Source organism: Oryctolagus cuniculus (assembly GCF_964237555.1).
Source record: "Oryctolagus cuniculus chromosome 17 unlocalized genomic scaffold, mOryCun1.1 SUPER_17_unloc_1, whole genome shotgun sequence".
In the NCBI taxonomy this organism is placed as follows: domain Eukaryota; kingdom Metazoa; phylum Chordata; class Mammalia; order Lagomorpha; family Leporidae; genus Oryctolagus; species Oryctolagus cuniculus.
The window spans coordinates 2,324,106-2,344,235 of record NW_027208202.1 but is presented as its reverse complement, the minus strand read 5'-3'; the positions used below and the strand labels follow the sequence as shown (position 1 = coordinate 2,344,235).

Genomic DNA, 20,130 nt, shown 5'->3' with positions numbered 1-20,130 from the left:
AAGCATCAGAGGATGACACAAATGCTTGAGACCCTTCACCTATATGGGAGACCAGGATGAAACCCTTAGCTCCTGGCTTTTGGCTGGCCCAGTCTCGTCCCAGATACTGCAGCCATTGGGGGTGAACCAGAGAATATAAGATCTCTCTCTCTCTCTCTGTCTCTCTCTCTCTCTTTTTCTCTCTTTCTCTTTCTCTTTCTCTTTCTCTCTCTCTCTCTCTCCAGCTCCATCTCTAAAATAAATAGGGGGAAGTGCTTGATGCAGTGGGCTCTGCCACCTCTGCAGTGCCCGCATCCCACATGGGTGCCTGTTTAAGTCCCATCCAGCTCCCTGGCGATGTACTTGGGAAAGTAGGGGAGAATGGTCTGAATCCTTGGACCCCTACCTCCATGTGGGAGACCTGAAAGAAACTCCTGGTTCTGGCTTCAGCCTGGTCCACACTCAGCTGTTGCAGCCATTTGGGGAGTGAACTAGTGCATAGAAGATCTTTGTCTCTCTCTCTCTCTCTGTAACTCTGACTTACAAATAAATATTTTTGAAAGGTCACAAATGATTTTCACAATTTTTGATGTTGCTTTTCCTTTGTTTGTTACCAATATATTTTATTTGAAAAGCAGAGTGAGAGAGAGATTGACAGATCTTCCAATTTCCGGTTTATTGCCCCAAATGACCACAATGGCTTTGGTTGGCCCAGGCTGAATCCAGGAGCCTGGAACCCAATCTGAGTCTCCCATTGGGGTGGTAGGAGCCCAAGTACTTAGGCCATCCTCTGCTGCTGGAAGCATTAGAATTAACATTAGCAGGGAGCTGGATTAGGAGTGAGGCTTTAGGCACCCAAACCAGCTCCAATAGAGGATGCCAGCATCACAGGTGGTAGCTTAACCAGCAGTGCCACAATGCCTATGCTTGATGTTGCGTATTCTTAACTGGAATCACTTTGTATCATTTTCTGTATGGACCTCCATAATTTTTCTATGTTTCTGTTTTATTGAATAGAAAAATATATTGTATTAATTCACAAATTATTATTTTAAAGTCTTAAAAACCAGTTTTTATATTGTCCATTATAATCATTATTAGAATCCTTAAAATGAACTTCAGAGACAAATTTAACCTTTACAAACAATATTTTGCAGTTATTTACATTTGAAGCATCCTGTTAGTAAAACTTCCCATTATCCTATGATTAACAGTTTTCTCAGAATACAAATTCATTATCCTATCATGTTTAGAGCTTTTGTGTTATAAGCCACTTTTCCTAATTGATAGTTTATATTATGAAGGAGTATTGATGCATCCTACTGCTTTTGCCATTTGTTTTAAAATGAAAACTATGGAGAACAGTTACTGAAAAGGTGAATGGGAGAGAGGTGGCTTGTGCTTGGAGATTTAAGCCATGGAAATGGCCTCATGAATAACTGACAGCCTTACTGTATTAATTGATTTAAAATATGTTACAAAATCTGTATATATGAAATACATGAAGCTTGCATACCTTAAATATAATTTTAAAAAAAACCAGATTTTGGGTTTGGCATGTGGCTCACTTGGTTAATCCTCCGCCTATGGCGCCAGCATCCCATATTGGTGCTGGGTTCTAGTCCCGGTTGTTTCTCTTCCAGTCCAGCTCTTTGTTGTGGCCCTGGAGGGTAGTGGAGGATGGCCCAAGTGCTTGGGCCTCTGCACCCGCGTGGGAGACCAGGAGGAAGCACCTGGCTCCTGACTTTGAATAGGTGTAGCTCTGGCCGTAGCAGCCATTTGGGGGATGAACCAATGGAAGGAAGACCTTTTCTCTCTCTCTCCCTCACTAACTATTTCAAATAAATAAATAAATAAAATTAAAAAAACACAGATTTTTCCAGAAGAATTAAAATTATATAGCCTAGGTTCTTGCTTCAGCAATAGGGATCTTTTAAATTGAAAGTAGTTTAATAAAAATTACACGTAAATTACCAGAATGTGGCCTTGTACCTAAATACCATTATTACTAGGGTGGCTTTCAGGGCACTGACATTTTAAGAAATATGACACCCATTTCTCTAATAATATGCTATGAGTGTTTGGATCTGGATAATCTGAAAGATAGATATTTTTCTATTGTAGAATTTCATAGGTAGAAGATCATTGAATGATCCAGATGTAAAATTAAAATAATCTGGAGCTGGTGTTGTGTTCTACTGGCTTAAGCCACTGCAGCAATGCAGGCATTGCATATCTAAGTGCCTGACTGAATCCTAGATTCTCTGCTTCCATTACAACTCCCTAGCAATGTGTCTGGGATGGTAGCAGATGGTCCATGTGGTTGGGCTTCTGCCAGCCATGTGGGACTCCTGGGTGGAATTGCACATTCCTGGTTTTGACCTGGAGCAGTGCTCGCCATTGTGGCCATTTGGGTAGTCAACTAGCAGATGGGAGATAAATCTTTCTGTCTTCTCTGTCTCCTCTCTCTCTCTCTTTCAATAAATAAAAAAAAAAATTAATCCTAATCCATAGGAACTTTGTGTCCTTGATACCATGTTAAAGACATGGCTTTTAGCTTACAGAAAAAAGTAATAAAATTTGTAAATGCCTTTGTGAAGTGGAAGTTTTAAGAAGATTCTCATTAGGCACATCTGTGTAAGAGGAGTTTTATGGTTTCACATTTTTCTCTGTAGTTTCAGATCATTTGAAACCCTTCATTACCATTCATTTTCCTCATCAGTGCCTAGCTTTCTAGATAACCATAGTATTTTCCTTGGCTTTATATGTTCAGTAATTTTGTAAGAACATGTCTAAGTTTAGAATGTTATGGGGTGATATTCTTAAACACATTTACACTGTATAAACATATGTTCAAGTATATTTTGCACTTATAGTGTTTTAACTCTAGATTTTCAGTATGTTTTTTTTTGTTGTTGTTGTTGTTTTGTTTTTTTTGGACAGGCAGAGTTAGACAGAGAGAGAGAGAGAGACAGAGTGAAAGGTCTTCCTTCCATTGGTTCACCCCCCAAAATTGCTGCTACCACTGGCGCGTTGTGCTGATCCAAAGCCAGGAGCCAGGTGCTTCCTCCTGGACTCCCATGCTAGTGCAGGGCCCAAGCACTTGGGCCCTCCTCCACTGCCTTCCCTGGGCCACAGCAGAGAGCTGGACCGGAAGAGGAGCAACCAGGACAGAATCCGGTGCCCCTACTGGGACTAGACCAGAGTGCCAGCACCACAGGTGGAGGATTAGCCTATTGAACCATGGGCCGGCCATCAGAATGTGTTCTGGTCCATTGCTTCAGCTTGCTTCTGTGTTGTCACTGTTACTGAATTATATTCTCTATGTACAACCTTTGTATCCTCTCAAATCTGTTTTCTTTTAAGTATTTATTTATTTATTGGTAATTTTCTCTGTTAATAATATGTCTTTTTGTTTTATTCTGATCAACCTAACTAGATAGGATTGTCGCTCCCCCTCTTCGTGGAGGAACGACACAGGACCCTGCGCTGTTCTTTTGTCTGCTCGGCCCTCCCCGGGTTTGCTGCTGGTTCTTCCCGGGATGGCTACCGTCCCTTCCACCTCCGTGGAAGGGTGGTTCCCCCTGCCACCTTCCCCACTTCCGCGGGGGAGCGGCACACCGCCGGCTGGCTCTCTCTGGGGCTGCACAGGTGTTCCTTCAGATGTTCCCCTTAGATGTTCCTCGTGCATGTTGTCTCTCTCCTCCTTTATAGTCCTCTTCCGCCAATCCCAACTCTGCTACCCACACGCCGAGTGCGCTGCTCTCCTGCAATCAGGAGCAGGTCCTGCTGCTTATTGGTTGAACTGGAGGCAGCTGTGTAGAAGCTGTTTACTCCTCTCCCCAGCGCCATATCGTGGGAGAGCAGATGCATAGAATAAGTCTTAATTCCAGTAACTTAGTCTAGTCCAAGTTGCTCCCCACATAGGATAGATGTTAATTATCTTTATTAGTGTCCACACAGGGTTTTGTTACATTGATTTTTTTCCTACTTTTTTCAAATTCTATTGACTTTTTTCACATCTCACAATGAAATTGGCTATGCACTGGCTCATGTGCGGACGTGGGACAGACAGGCATGTTTGCATGGGTTGTGTGGCTGAGTGGCACTGGTGCAGATTCTTCATGGCGATGCCATGCTCGCTGACAGACTGTGTGCTGCATGGTGCAGTGCTGTGGGGCATCCTTGCCTGTGTCTGAGATGAATTCTCAGCCTCCAGGGGATGACCCTGGGGCAGAGGCCTCAAAGCCAGCACTGTACAGGTCGTAAAGAGTCACTGTGTGGGCATCTCAATCGGTTCATTCTCCAGCCATAGGACAAGTGTCACAGAGGCTCAAGGGCGCCCCTGACTTCCTGTCTCTGTTTTATACTCTGCAGTGCACAAGCCCGTGAGACACGACCACTAGGGGGCGCCTTCACCCACAGGCGTGGGAGCCACCCAGGGCCAGGCTGCAGTCCCCGCAGGGCTGATCTTGTTCTCTGTGCTGGGGGCGCTACTTGCAGGACCACATCCTTGAATTTATCATTGAGACTGCAGTTTATTTGGACTGTCTGTGGAGCTATCATAGCCCTGGTAGTTTATAAACCACAGAAATGGGCTCACAGCGGATGCGGAAGTGGGTTCTCAGATGATGGGCCTGGCAAGTTGGGGTGCGTCAGGGGTCTGGTGTCTGGTGTCTGACATTCCCAGAATCTTCAAGGGGATAAATGAAAAGACGCACACTGGATCTGTTTGTGAGGTTGCTGAACACACCTGGCCATCTCACAGCCTCACCTGGTGATAACCCCGTCCCTCTTGACCACCCGTCAGCATTTAGTGCTCTGATCAGACCACAGCAGATGTTTATCTTCGTGTTCTACCTGTTGTTTGGGGTTTAATTTGCTCTTTTTCTAGTTTCCTTAGGTGGAAATCAAGGTAATTGATTTGAGACAATTCTTATATGAGGGGCTTCAAAAATTTCAGAGAAAATTCAGTTCTCTCTTCAGTGTGTTTTTTTAAAGATTTATTTACTTACGTGAAAGAGTTACATGGAGAGAGAAGGAGAAGCAGAGAGAGAGAGAGAGAGAGAGGTCTTCTATTCACTGATTCACTCCCCAATTGGCTGTAACAGCCAGAACTGTGCCAATCAGAATCGAGAAGCCAGGAGCTTCTTCGGAGTCTCCCACATTGGTGCAGGGACCCAAGCACCTGGGCACAGCAGAGAGCTGGATGGGAAGTGGAGCAGCAGGGACTCAAACCGACATCCATATGGGATGCTGGCACTGCAGGCTGTGGCTTTACCTGCTATGCCACAGTGCCAGCCCCAAGGTGTGTTTTTATAACGAACTTCTGAAAATCCCTTACAGACATTTACTGCTATTTTTTTCTTTAGTGTGTCTAAGGATACATTACACAGATGCTCTAATGTTGTATTTTCATTCAGCATTTATACCTTCTAATGTCTTCATTAAGTCTTGGACTCAGTTTCACAGAAATGTGTCCTACTGAGTTGCTACGAACTTCAGTGTTTTCTTCAGTGTGACAGTTCTTTTGGATTTGGTTTGTGGTCATAGAATATAATTTGTATACTATCATTTTGATATTATCCTGTAATTCATATTTGTTTTATGGCCTACATCTATTTTGGTAAATCTTCTATGGATACTTGAGAGTGGTGGTGTCACCTGTATGTTGTTGGAGATTTTCTTCTGACTCATTCTGTTATTTGCTGAATAAAATGTACTGAGATGACACTTGCAATTTTTTTTTTCTTTTTAAATACTCTTATTTTACAAGATGCATTTTGAAACTCTATTTGATGTAAAAATTTTAGGATTATTGCATTGTCTTGATTAATTGAACTGCTTGTAAATATGAAATGACATTTTTATTCCTCATGGTAGTTTTGGTTATTAAATACACCTTGCAAAAGCTCTTATTCCTCAGTTTTGATTTGTCAAATGTTATTGTGGCAAATATTTTCCATTTTAAGTGAATTTGTGTTTTTACATTTAATGTATATATCTGATAGAGACTATATAATTCATCTTATTTTCTCTGTACTGTCTAATCATTTGACTTTTTATTGAGATTTTAGACCACTTCCTTTTAAAATGATTGTTTATGTAATTCAACTTATCTGTCATAATATTGCTTTCTTTTAATTCCATATTTTGTTACACCATTCTGCTTTATTTTAGATTGCTATTTTATTTATTTTTATTTATGTGAAAGATAGTTACAGAGTCAGGTAGATACAGAGAGAGGGCTTCCACCTCCTGGTTCACTCCCCAAATGCTCACAACAGCCAGAACTCAGCTGATCTGAGACCAGGAGCCAGGAACTTCTTCTGGGTCTCCCACACAGGGGCAGGAGCCCAAGCACTTGGGCCATCTTCTACTGATTTCCCAGGCCATCAGCAGGGAGCTGGATCAGAAGTAGAGCAGCTGGGACTTGAACTGATGACCAAATGGGATGCCAGTGCTGCAGGTTAGGGCTTTCACCCCTAACTAGATAGGAGCCACTGAGCCACACTGCCAACCCCAATTACTATTTTATGATTTAGTTATATTTCTATTTTAGGAGGAATTATTAATTAAAATCTTTTGTTTTGATACCTTAGTAGCTGCTTTACCGATATTAACATAGATTTCAACTTATAGCATTCTACCTGGAAGTAACACCATAGCAGATTATATATAATAAAAACACAATATTTTCTCCTTGTCCTGTTACACCCTTCCTGCTAGTGTAAGATTATAATTCATTAAGTTTAGAAACAAAATTGCTGTTTTCCTTCAAATATTTTCCCTCTCCATTTTGGGGGCTTATATTGATCACTTGAAGTTTTATCATAGATCAGCACTGTCTCCAAGATGAACATATTTTTATGATGTGTAATTTATGTTAATTTCCATCTAGTATAGTGACTGGCACTGTGATTTATATATTTGCAACTATAGGTTATTAAAATGTATATATTTACAACTGTAGGTTATTAAAAAATTTCATGCTTCCACTTACCTGTTTCCAGACTGATTTTTTGATGCAGTTCAGTTCCTTCTAAACAGGTTCATCTTTTCCAGTCTTATGATTTGTGATGTGGATCATAACCATGCTTAGCCCACGAGTAATCTCCTACTCCTAAGGCAAAAACTTTTATTATTGTTCTTTTCACTGTCCCATGACTAAGGAGTTTTCATTCTGGCTGATAGGAATGGATGATTAAGTGCAGCACTACCTGGGCACCAGGCACAATTTCCTGTAATGTCCCACCCACAGTATTTGGGTGTTTTCTGATGGGCGTGCACTGTAAATGACTTGGATTAGAATTCAAAGATGGTCCTCTGCAGTTCCTGGTTCTTTCTCATTCCTGCCTTTTCCTCCCCCCTATTCTGCCCTGTGATATGGGACTACCTTTGTGTTCCCAGATGCCCGGCTTCATCACATCTGCTCAGGGAGTCGGGGAGACACTGCCTCAGCTCCTTCCCCTGTGGTCTAGAATCTCTCTCTAGAAGGAGCTGTGGAGTGTGTGAGGCCTACTTCATTTCTTTTCTGGCTTTCAGGTATTGTCTTTGTTTCTTGAGGCCCATTATTATGAACAATGTGTATAATGCAGTTTATTTTTTATTGTTTCATGTAGGAAGATAAACAGCCCTTACTTAATCTTGGCCATAAGCAAACTGCATTTGAGCTTCAGCACTGTTACAGATTGGCTAGGATACTCTTCTCCCTTTTCTTAACTGCTTTGTGCCTATCCTTTATTTCTCAGTCTACTTATCCTACCTTTAGGAAAATTTTCTGGGTCTGGTGTAGATTGAATTCTCTAATTCGATTCTTTTTTTTTATTTTGACAGGCAGAGTGGACAGTGAGAGAGAGAGACAGAGAGAAAGGTCTTCCTTTGCCATTGGTTCACCCTCCAATGGCTGCCGTGGCCAGCGTGCTGCGGCCGGTGCACCACGCTGATCCGATGGCAGGAGCCAGGTACTTCTCCTGGTCTCCCATGGGGTGCAGGGCCCAAGTACTTGGGCCATCCTCCACTGCACTCCCTGGCCACAGCAGAGAGCTGGCCTGAAAGAGGAGCAACCAGGACAGAATCCGGCGCCCCGACCGGGACTAGAACCCGGTGTGCTGGCGCTGCAAGGCGGAGGATTAGCCTAGTGAGCCGCGACACTGGCCTCTAATTCAATTCTAATTCATTCTCTAATTCTTTTTTTTTTTTTTTTGGACAGACAGAGTTAGATAGTGAGAGAGACAGAGAGAAAGGTCTTCCTTTCCATTGGTTCACCCCCCAAATGGTAGCTATGGCCGGTGCAGTACGCTGATCTGAAGCCAGAAGCCAGGTCCTTCCTCCTGGTCTCCCATGTGGATGCAGGGCCCAAACACTTGGGCCATCCTCCACTGCCCTCCCAGGCCACAGCAGAGAGCTGGACTGGAAGAGGAGCATCCGGGACAGAATCCGGCGCCCCAACCAAGACTATAACCCGGTGTCCCGGAAGATTAGCCAAGTGAGCTGTGGCGCCGGCCTAATTCTCTAATTCTAATTCTAATTCTAATTCTTTCTCTCATTAAACTCTGTTATCTTGATAAACTACCTAAATTTAGAATTGTAATTTTACTTTCATTTCTTCTCCACTAGACTCTAACCTGAATAAGAACAGTAATTTTGTCTATCCTCAGAGCCTACAATATCTTACATAGTGTGGATTCTCAATATATATTTGTATTCTTAATAAATAGTGTATAGTTAATGGGAAAGTTACCAAATATTTATATAAAAGTATTCATTTATTTTTCTCTTATCTTCATACTGAACAAATATCACCTGGAAATGGAGAATGGGTAAAAGCAGCATGAGACAATTCTGGAAAAGTGTATGTGAATATTTCAATAAAACTTAGAGAATTTTCATTGATTTTATGATGTCACAATGAAACCTACAAGCAGGATGATTTGAGGTTCTCTGATAGGCTAAGTGAAGGATAAAACTGATATTCTAAAGTAAAAGAATATCTAAACAAAATAATAGTATGCACGTAACCATATAAGTTATACACTGATTACTGGAAGTAGCACAAAGCAATATGTTAAAGAGCAAAAATATGGTGACCAGCGCCGCTGCTCACTTGGCTAATCCTCCGCCTGTGGCACCGGCACCACAGGTTCTAGTGCCGGTTGGGGCGCTGGATTCTGTCCCGGTTGCTCCTCTTCCAGGCCACCTCTCTGCTGTGGCCCAGGAAGGCAGTGGAGGATGGCCCAAGTGCTTGGGCCCTGCACCTGCATGGGAGTCCAGGAGGAAGCACCTGGCTTCTGCCTCGGATCGGCGCATTTCATGGCCATAGCGGCCATTTGGTGGGTGAACCAATGGAAAAGGAAGACCTTTCTCTTTGTCTCTCTCTCTCTCTCTCTCTCTAACTCTGCCTGTCAACAATAAAAAAATAAAAGAAGAGCAACAATATGGTGGCAGCTATGAGGTAATTTGGTGAACTTAAAGGTCTAACAGTCACTTTAAATTTGAGAAAATAATAAATTTAGGAAAACCAGGGAACATTTATGTCATTTACTATTAAAATCACTAATGAAATACATGAGCATCTAAATCTATACTTTATAAAATATCAGTAACCATAGAGTTATTTACAGTCCTCTAGACCACCAGAAAAGTCAAAATCTATATCAACTCAAAAGATAGATTTAGCATAGGGCTGGTGCTGTGGTGCAGTGGGTTAACACCCTGGCCTGAAGCGCCGGCTCCCCATATGGGCACCAGTTCAAGACCCAGCCTGCAGCACTGGCATCCCATATGGGCGCCGGTTCAAGTTCCAGCTGCTCCATTTCCGATCCAGCTCTCTGCTATGGCCTGAGAAAGCAGTAGAAGATGGCCCAAGTCCTTGGGCCCTTGCACCCACATGAGAGACTGGGAAGAAGCTCCTGGTACCTGGCTTCAGATTGGTGCAGCTCTGGCTGTTGCAGCCATCTAGGGAGTGAACCAGCGATGGAAGACCTCTCTCTCTCTCCCCTTCTCTCTTTCTCTCTCTGCCTCTCAACTCTCTGTGTAACTCTGACTTTCAAATAAATAAATAAATCTTTAAAAAAAAAGATAGCTTTACTATATTGGTAAAAGGCAGTTCTCATGGGGGGTACATATGGAAGCAACCAAGAAACCTTAGCAAAATTTTTGGTTTGTTCATCCCACAATGAAAGATGGACTAAGTGTGTAAGTGCTAGGATTGCATTAAAATGGATAATTAAAAACTTAATGAAGATAATTCAAGGAAGGACAATCCATTTATCTGAAACATCATGAATGATTATATATCCAAGTGGTAGTAAATTCAGAGATGAACAAATACACAAAAGATATGCAGTGCTCAAAAATGATATTGCATTTCCATAAAAGACTTTATTATTGATAGGGACAATAATAATATGAAAAGCAGATATAAAAACCGGAACTTGGTAAAAAATATTATTTTACAATTACAAAAAAGAAAAGGGCATATGTATTTTTTTAAGATTTATTTTATTTATTTGAAAGAGTTAACAGAGAGAGGTAGATCAGGAGAGAGAGAGGGAGGTCTTCCATCCACTGGTTCACTTCCCAAATGACCGCCACAGCCAGAGCTGTGCTAATTTGAAGCCAGGCACTTCATCCGGGTCTCCCACATGAGTGCAAGGGCCCAAAGACATAGGCCATCTTCTACTGCTTTCCCAGGCCATAGCAGAGAGCTGCATCGGAAATGGAGCAGCTGGAACTTGAACCAGCACCCATATGGGATGCCAGTGATGCAGGCCGGTGCTTTAACCCATTGCCCCATAGTGCTGGCCCCCGTATGTATTTAAAATAAAGATCATGGCAATAATCAGGAAATTTTTCAAGGAAAAGTATTTATATCTAGAGATACTCTTTATTTTTCAAGATTTAGTTATTTATTTTGAAGGAGTTACAGAGGGAGAAGGAGAGAGAAATTATATCTGCTATTTACTACCCAGATGGACACAATGGCCAGCACTGGCCCCCACCAAAGCCAGGAGCTTCTTCCAAGTCTCTCACAAGGGTGGCAGGGCCCAGAGAGCTGGGCCATCATCTGCTGCTTTCCCAGACCAATTGCAGGAAGCTATATCAGGAGTGGAGCACTTGGGTGATGAACTGGTGCCCATGTGGGATGCCAGTGCTTCAGTGTGCAGCTTTACTTGCTATGCCAAAACACTAGCTCCTAGAGATACTCTTTAAAATGTAATAATGGGAGGCACTGTTATGTAGAACTGAGGAATAGACAAAACATATATAGCCAGTAATGAGAACATTGTTCCATTAGACTATGCTGGTTCTGAGTAATGTGTGCAATTCAGTGGCTAGGAGAGAGTTAATGTCAGTGGTCTCACAATTAAAATGTGAGCAAGATGTCCTGAGGTGCACAGTGGGAGGAGTGGCTGACAATATAGATGATGTACACATCTGTTGGAAATAAATTCAAAGATAAACCTAAAAATACAAAAGGGTTGCAGTTGTTAATATATATTGTTTATTGTAAGTAAAAACTCAATTTATAGGTGGAAGAATTGAGAAACTGACAACCAGTTATGATGACCACTTGGTGAAAAACCTCACTACATTTGCAACAAAATTCAAGGGAAAACAGAAATGAATGAAACATAAAGTGAAATTTTGCAGAATATCCAATGAATCTTGAAGGAAGCATACATCACCGAGTTTGAAACAATAGGATAATTTGTGGGTTATCAGAACTAAAGAAATATTTAAAAATATATGACCTGGAATGTGAAAATGATAATACTGGACAAGATTTTAAAAGCTGTGTACATAAAACTGTTAACAAATAGAAATTTTCGTTTCATTGATATCATATTGTTGTAATTGGCTGTCCCTAGGATATTGATGATTCATACAAGTGATACTAGTAAATTAAAACAAAATAGAACAAAATGAAGGCAGCTGCCACCGCGGGGTGGGGTGGGGATGGGGAGGAGGAGGAGGGTGCAGAGGCTCGGGTGGTGGGTTTGCTCCCCAGCAGGACGGGTCTTCAGGCTTGCCTCCTCTTCTCAGGGACAGGGGCAGACCTGGCAGTCAGCACCAAGAGCAACCAGCGCCTGGATGGGGCCAAGGCCTGCGTCCTGAACGGCAACTGCAAGAAGCTGCGCTCCTCCTACATCTCCATCCTCAACCCAGGAGCTCGTACACGGAGCTCTGCAGCTGTTGCCAGTGCCACAAGGCCCTGTGCCTGTTCTTCAACCGCGTGCTCAGCAAGTACACCTACCACATGCTCCTCTGCTCCTGCTGAGACCAGGCATGGACTGAGCGCTGCCGCCAGACCATGCTGCCCAGCTGCTCTTATGAGGACAAGGAGCGCCCACCTGCTTGTACCTGCATGCCCTGAGCTGCACCGACCACCTGTGCCAGTCCAGGCTGGCCAACTTCCACACCAACTGTCGAGCCTCCTCCCGGACACTCACCTGCTGCCCAGGGGACAGTTACCAAGCGTGTCTGGGCTCCTATACAGGCATGGTCGGCTAAGACACCCTACTAGGTGGACTCCAGCCCCACTGGTGTGGTGCAGCTGCCGCAGCAAGGGAACATGGAGGAGGACTGTGAGAGGTTCCTGAGGGACTTCACCGAGAACCCGTGCCTCCAGAACGCCATCCAGGCCTTTGGCAACCGCACAGATGTGAGCGTGTCCCTGAAGGGCCCCCGTTCCTGGCCATGTAGGCCCCTCGGGTGGAGAAGATGCCTTCTCTGCTGGATGACTTGAGTGACAGCACTGGCCTGGGCACAAGTGCCATGACCTCCTGCCCTTCTGTCCAGGAACAGGGGCTGAAGGCCAACAGCTCCAGAGTTGAGCCTGTGCTTCATGGAGCTGATGACCGACATCATCCCAGGAAGCAGCAAGGTGATCAAACCCAACTCTGGCCTCAGCCGAGCAAGGCCATCAGCTGCCTTGGCCAAGCTCTCCCTCCTCATGCTTATCTGGGCCTTGTAGGCCCCACCCCGGGGAACTGTGTCCACAAGGCTTCTGGAAGTGCCTCTGACAAGAACTCCCACCTGACACAGCAGACACACACAAGACAACCACACACACCTTGCAAACAAAACAAAACAAAATAAGACAAAAGTGAGACTTTGAGCCTGTCTCCTCCCAGGTTTCTTCTCTGGAGAAGTTTTTCTAAGCTGGACAGACAAGCAGGGGGGCAGCCTCCATCCTCGGCTGGAGTTTTCTCCTCTGGACCCCTTTGAAGCAAGAGACCAAGACCCTGCTGCCAGGGGGACATGTGACTGTGCCTGCTGCAGGCTGAGGCAGGACAGCCCATGCTGGACACCTGCCAGGGGCAGCCTACACTGGGAACCTGTGGGTCCCGTCTGCCCCTCCTCTTAGCTGCAGGAGTGTTGACTGCTTCTGTGCCCTCAGCAGGCTGGTGGGCCAGAGTCTGGCATGGGTGGGGGACCCCTGCAGAAGGGGTGATGTACCCTGAGCTCCCTGGGAGGCACGGATGGCAGAGAGCCCAGCCCAGCCCGCCTGGGGCACCAGCTCCAGGGTGGAGGTGGGGGCTTCTGCCTCCTTGGTGGCAAGAGTTTTAGGGTCAGAGAGAAATGAGGCTTTGTTGGTGCTGGATGGGTGGGTGTGGTCTCACTGGAGAGGGGCAGCAGGATCCGGTGGTGGGCGCGTGTCTCCAGCAGTTGTCTGCATGCCCCTCTCATGCCCATGCCCCCCTCCATCCCTGAGACCTAAGTCAGCTGTACATATGGTCTTTGCAAATGTGTGTATATGCACATCACATCTGTGTGTCCTGTGGTTCCCTGTTCTTTCCTTTTTTTAAGAAATGGATATATCGAAATAATGCCCCTTCCACTTCTTCCCCCCAAGATGAGCGAAAAGGTGTTATTCTAAAGTTTATTTTTTAATAACGTTGTCTACAGTGGGAACAGACAGCCCCTGGCCCCTCCCCTCCCTCTTTGTGCCTGGCTGCTGTCTAAACAAGATAAGAGTCGGAGAACTCAGAGGGCTTCCATAGCCTTGGAAACTCATGACTGGAGCATAGGGAGATTACTGATGCCATTGACAGGAGTGTCAATTTGTAAAGTCAACAACAGGAGTCACTGTGCACTTACTCCTCATGTAGGATCTCTGTCCTTAATGTGCTGTACATTGAGATTTAATGCTATAACGAGTACTCACAGTATATTTCACTTTGTGTTTCTATGGGGGTGCAAACTGTTGAAATCTTTACTTAATGCATACTAAACTGATCTTCTGTAAAAAAAAAAAAGAAATTAGCAATTCCCAACTTGACTCTCACTGGGATTAAACATGACAATAGGTCTGATCTGATTTCATCATCATTTAAAAAATCATCTATTATTTTTCACTTTATGTTTCTGTGTGGGAGCAAACTGTTGAAATCCTTACTTAATGTATACTAAGCTGATCTTCTATATATTAAGATAATCGAAAATGAATCTTGATGTGAATGGAAGAGGAGAGGGAGTGGGAAAGGGGAGGGTTGCGGGTGGGAGGGACGGTATGGGGGGGGAAGCCACTGTAATCCATAAGCCGCACTTTGGAAATTTATATTCATTAGATAAAAGTTAAAAAAAAAAAGAATGTACACTTTGGTACTATCTAGAGAATACTACTTTTATTACTGTTGATGCTATCAGTTACTGCTACTAGTACTGTTGCTATTACTATTAATACCACTGCTGCTCTTAGTATGACTATTTTTTTAACTTCCCCCCCCATAACGTCCCTCCCACCTGCAACCTTCCCCTTTCCCATTCCCTCTCCCCTTCCATTCACATGAGAATTCATTTTCAATTCTCTTTATATACAGAAGATCAGTTTAGCATACATTAAGTAAAGATTTCAACAGTTTGCTCCCACACAGAAACATAAAGTGAAAAATAATAGATGATTTTTTAAATGATGATGAAATCAGATCAGACCTATTGTCATGTTTAATCCCAGCAAGAGTCAAGTTGGGAATTGCTAATTTCTTCTTTTTTTATAACAGAAGATCAGTTTAGTATACATTAAGTAAAGATTTCAACAGTTTGCACCCCATAGAAACACAAAGTGAAATATACTGTTTGAGTACTCGTTATAGCATTAAATCTCATTGTACAGCACATTAAGGACAGAGATCCTACATGAGGAGTAAGTGCACAGTGACTCCTGTTGTTGACTTTATAAATTGACACTCCTGTTTATGGCATCAGTAATCTCCCTATGCACCAGTCATGAGTTTCCAAGGCTATGGAAGCCCCTTGAGTTCTCCGACTCTTATCTTGTTTAGACAAGGTCATAGTCAAAGTGGAGGTTCTCTCCTCCCTTCAGAGAAAGGTACCTCCTTCTTTGAAGACCTGTTCTTTCCACTGGGATCTCACTCACAGAGATCGTTCATTTAGGTTTTGTGTTTTTTTTTTTTTTTTTTTTTTTTGCCAGAGTGTCTTGGCTTTCCATGCCTGAAATACTCTCATGGGCTTTTCAGCCAGATCCGAATGCCTTTAGGGCTGATTCTGAGGCCAGAGTGCTGTTTAGGACATCTGCCATTCTATGAGTCTGCTGTGTATCTCGCTTCCCATGTTGGATCACTCTCCCCTTTATTTATTCTATCGGTTAGTATTAGCTGGTACTAGACTTGTTTATGTGCTCCCTTTGACTCTTAGACCTTTCATTATGATCAATTGTGAACTGAAATTGATCACTTGCACTAGTGAGATGGCATTGGTACATGCCACCTTGATGGGATTAAATTGGAGTCCCCTGGTATGTTTCTAACTCTACCATTTGGGGCAAGTCAGCTTGAGCATGTCCCAAATTATACATCTCTTCCCTCTCTTATCCCCACTCTTATGTTTAACAGGGATCACATTTCAGTTAAATTTCAACACTTAAGAATAACTGTGTATTAATTACAGAATTAAACCAGTCATATTAAGTAGAACAGACAAAAAAAACTACTAAGAGGGATAATGTATTAAGTTGTTCATTAACAGGGCTATGCTGATCAAGTCACCGTTTCTCATAGTGTCGATTTCACTTCAACAGGTTTCCTTTTTGGTGTTCAGTCAGTTGTCACCGATCAGGGCGAACATATGGTATTTGTCCCTTTGGGACTGGCTTATTTCACTCAGCATGATGTGTTCCAGATTCCTCCATTTTGTTGCAAATGACTGGATTTCGTTGTTTCTTACTGCGGTATAGTATTCTAAAGAATACTTTGCCAAAATCTTCTATGAGTTCCAATAGTCTCTTAGTAGAGTTCTTTGGGTCCCCTAAATAAAGAATCATATCATCTGTAAAGAGGGATAGTTTGAGTTCTTCCTTCCCAATTTGTATCCCTTTAATTTCTTTTTCTTGCCTAATAGCTCTGGCTAGAACTTCCAGAACTATATTGAATAGCAGTGGTGAGAGTGGGCATCCCTGTCTGGTACCAGATCTCAGTGGAAATGCTTCCAACTTTTCCCCATTCAATAGGATGTTGGCTGTGGGTTTTTCATAGATTGCTTTGATTGTATTGAGGAATGTTCCTTCCAAACCCAGTTTGCTTAGAGTTTTCATCATGAACGGGTGTTGTATTTTATCAAATGCTTTCTTGGCGTCTATTGAGATAATCATACACACACACACACACACACACGTATGGAGCATCATTACCCTTGACTAAGATGGCTCTGAGGCACTGTGAATCTGAAGGTTTCCAGGACAGCTTATAGAATGTTGGAGCTGATGATGACCTCACAATGAAAATTTATGTCACATTCACAGGGCTGGAACTGGTCTAGATTAGAATATTTTGAAAAAAAAAAAAAGCTCAGTGATTTTGAAGACCAAACAAAATCCTACATTTCTACCCTGAAATTGTATTTCAATTTACATGAATGTCCATAAGGCTAAAATGCAATCTCCTGCTAATGAGAAAGATGAAATCAGCCATAGATTGTGCTCAGATACTATGAACATAATATTTGATTGGACACCTTCCTAATTTATAGAACTGATGGCCTAAAACTGATAAAGAAAACTAAGGTAGCCTGAAGCCTCTGTGCAAAGACTGACATAAATTAGTTTATTGACAATTTACTCAGGTAGTAGTAACAAATTCAACTATAATATGAAAAATAGACAAATGTGTAACTTCAACATACATTGTATTTTGATAATTGTGTTTATCAATGAAAATTTCAGTAGAAGCAGAAATAGGATCACAAAGAGAAGTAATGGATATAGATAAATAGTTTTTAAACACCTTTAAAAATACAGAAAATTTGCAGTCTCTTAAGTCATGGAAATGCTAAGCAGTTTAATTCAATAATATTTTAAAAATTTTATTAGTATAAATGGATCTTTCATGTATTTCATAGCTACAAATCTGGTGATAACCATATTCCCCTTCCCCCTCCCTCCATCCATTCACTTCCTTCTTTTTTTTCTTTAATTTTTTCAAAGACAAAATTTAATTCCACTCTTTAATCGCAGGTTTAATTCACTACTGACTTTACTATTCAACAAGTAAAAAGTGAAAGACTAAAGTTCCACAGGAGTATAAAAAAGGGATAAAAACAATAATTATGTACTAAGATGTCAGTTTCATTTCTGTACATTTTTGGTATTCTATGTTAATTGACACATATCAGAAAATATATAATATTTGTCTTTTTGGACTAGCTTATTTCACTAAGCATAATGATTTCCAATTGCAACCATTTTGCTGCACAAGTCAGAATTTCATTCTTTTTTTTTTTTGCTGAGTAGTATTCCATATTGTGTGTGTGTGTGTGTGTATGTGTGTGTGTCACATTTTCATTATCTGGTTACCAGCTGATGGTTTGAAACCTAAGATAACAATTTCTTAATCTAGTGCTTGGGAATTTTAAAGTGATTGGCCAATTATGAGTCTTTAGAAATAAAGAAAATGTAAAACCAGTGTGCCCCATGAATGTCAAAGATCTCTATGATGAGAATTACAAAACATTAAAGAATAAAATAGAAGAATATACAAAAAATGGACAAATCTTCCGTGTTCCTGGATTGGATGAATCAATATCATCAACATGTTGATACTTCTGAAAGGAATTTACAGGTTTGACAGGATATCAATCAAAATACAAAGAAAATTCTTCTTAGATAAAGAAAAAATGATGCTGGGGCTGGTGCTGTGGTGCACCATGGGGGCTCAGGTTTGGGTCCTGGCTGCTCCATTTCTGGTCCAGCTCTATGCTGTGGCCTGGGAAAGCAGTGGAGGATGTCCCTGGCTCTTGGGCTCCTGAACTCATATAGGAGACTTGGAGGTGGCTCCTGGGAGTCCTGGCTTTGTATCGGCATGGCTCTGGCCATTGCAGCCATCTGGGGAATGGGACAGTGGATGGAGGACCTCTCTCTCTCTCTCTCTCTCTTTCTCTCTCTCTGTTTCTCTCTCTCTCTCTCTCTCTCTGCCTTTGCCTGTCATTCTTTCAAGTAAATAAATAAATCATTTAAAAATTATGCTGACATTCATATGGAAACACAGGAGACCCCAAATAGTTAAAGCAATCTTATACAACAAAAACAAAGCCAGAGGCATCACAACACAGATTTCAAGACATACTACAGGGCAGTTATTTTCAAAACAGCCAGATATTGGTACAAAATCGTATGCACAGACCAGTGGAACAGAATGGAAATGCCACAAATCAATCCAAACATCTACAACCAACTTATCTTTGACAAAGGAGATAAAATCAATCCTTGGAGCAAGGACAGTGTCATCAACAAATGGTGCTGGGAAAACTGAATTTCCACAATCAGAAGTATGAAGCAAGACCCCTACCTTACACCTTATGCAAAAATGCACTCAAAATTGGTTAAATACCTAAATCTAACACCTAATACCATCAAATTATTTGACAACATTGGGGAAACCCTGCAAGACTTAGCATAGGTAAAGAGTTCATGGAAAAGATCTCAGAGGCATAGGCAACCCAAGCTAAAATTGACAAATGGGATTACATCCAATTGAGAAGCCCCTGCACTGCAAAACAATCAGAAAAGTGAATAGGCAACCAACAGAATGAGAGAAATTATTTGCAAGCCATGCTACTGATAAAGGATTAATAAGCAGAATATATAAAGATATCAAGAAACTCCACAACAATAAGACAAACAACCCATTTAAGAAATGGGCAAAGGACTAAACAGATTTTTCAAAAGAGGAAACACAAATAGCCAACAAGCACATGAAAAAATGCTCGGGATTACTAGCCCTGGAAGAAATGCAAATCAAAACCACAATGAGAAAAAAAAAAAAAAAAAAAAAAAAAACCACAATGAGATTTACCTCCCTCCAGTTAGAATGACTTTCACACAAAAATCATCAAACTTCAAATGCTGGCAAGGATGTGGGGAAAAGGCACCCTAATCCACTGTTGGTGGGCATGTAAGACAGTATGGAGAACCCTCAGAATCTAAATAGTCCTATCATAAGACAAAGCCATCCCACTCCTTGGAATTTACCAAAGAGAAATGAAATCAGCATATGAAAAAGTTATCTGCACCCCCATGTTTATTGCAGTTCAATAGCTAAGACATGGAAACCACCCAAATGCCCATCAACTGAAGACTGGATAAAGAAATTATGGAATATATATGCCATGGATACTACACAACAGTAAAAAAAAAAAGTGAAATCCAGTCATTCACAACAAAATGGATGAGTCTGGAAAACATCAAACTTAGTGAAATAAGCCAGTCCCAAAGGGACAAATACCATATGTTCTCCCTGAACTGTGATAACTAATAGAGAACCTGAAAGGCTCTCTCTCTAGTGAAATTGACACTTTGAGAAGCAGTGACTTGAACAGCCCTTATCTGGACTGTTTAGGAACAGTGTTTATTTTTCATGCTATTTGTCAAACTCTTTACTTAGCACAGAGTTAAACTGTGTGTATAAAGTCAATTGAAAATAGATCTGGGCCAGTCGGGGCTGCAGCTGAGGCGGAGGCTGAGGAGGAGTGCGATCCCCCCGCAGCAGGTACCGTGCGGCGGCTCTGCCCGGTCCCGGTCTTGGCGCGGCCTGCACCCCCTCCCGCGGGGGTCGCCATGCCCCTGGCGTTTCTGGCAGCGCCCAGGCCGCGCGGGCGCCCGGTCAGGAGCCACCTGTGCGGCTGCGTCCACTG

The 20,130-nt window shown here is 42.4% G+C and overlaps 2 pseudogenes; both read left to right on the top strand.

The window, feature by feature from the left end:
- The window catches only part of LOC138847838 (protein LYRIC pseudogene), a 408,551-nt pseudogene that overhangs the window by 357,806 nt on the left and 30,615 nt on the right, over window positions 1-20,130 (top strand).
- On the top strand, window positions 11,907-14,393 carry LOC138847864 (GDNF family receptor alpha-2 pseudogene; annotated as a pseudogene).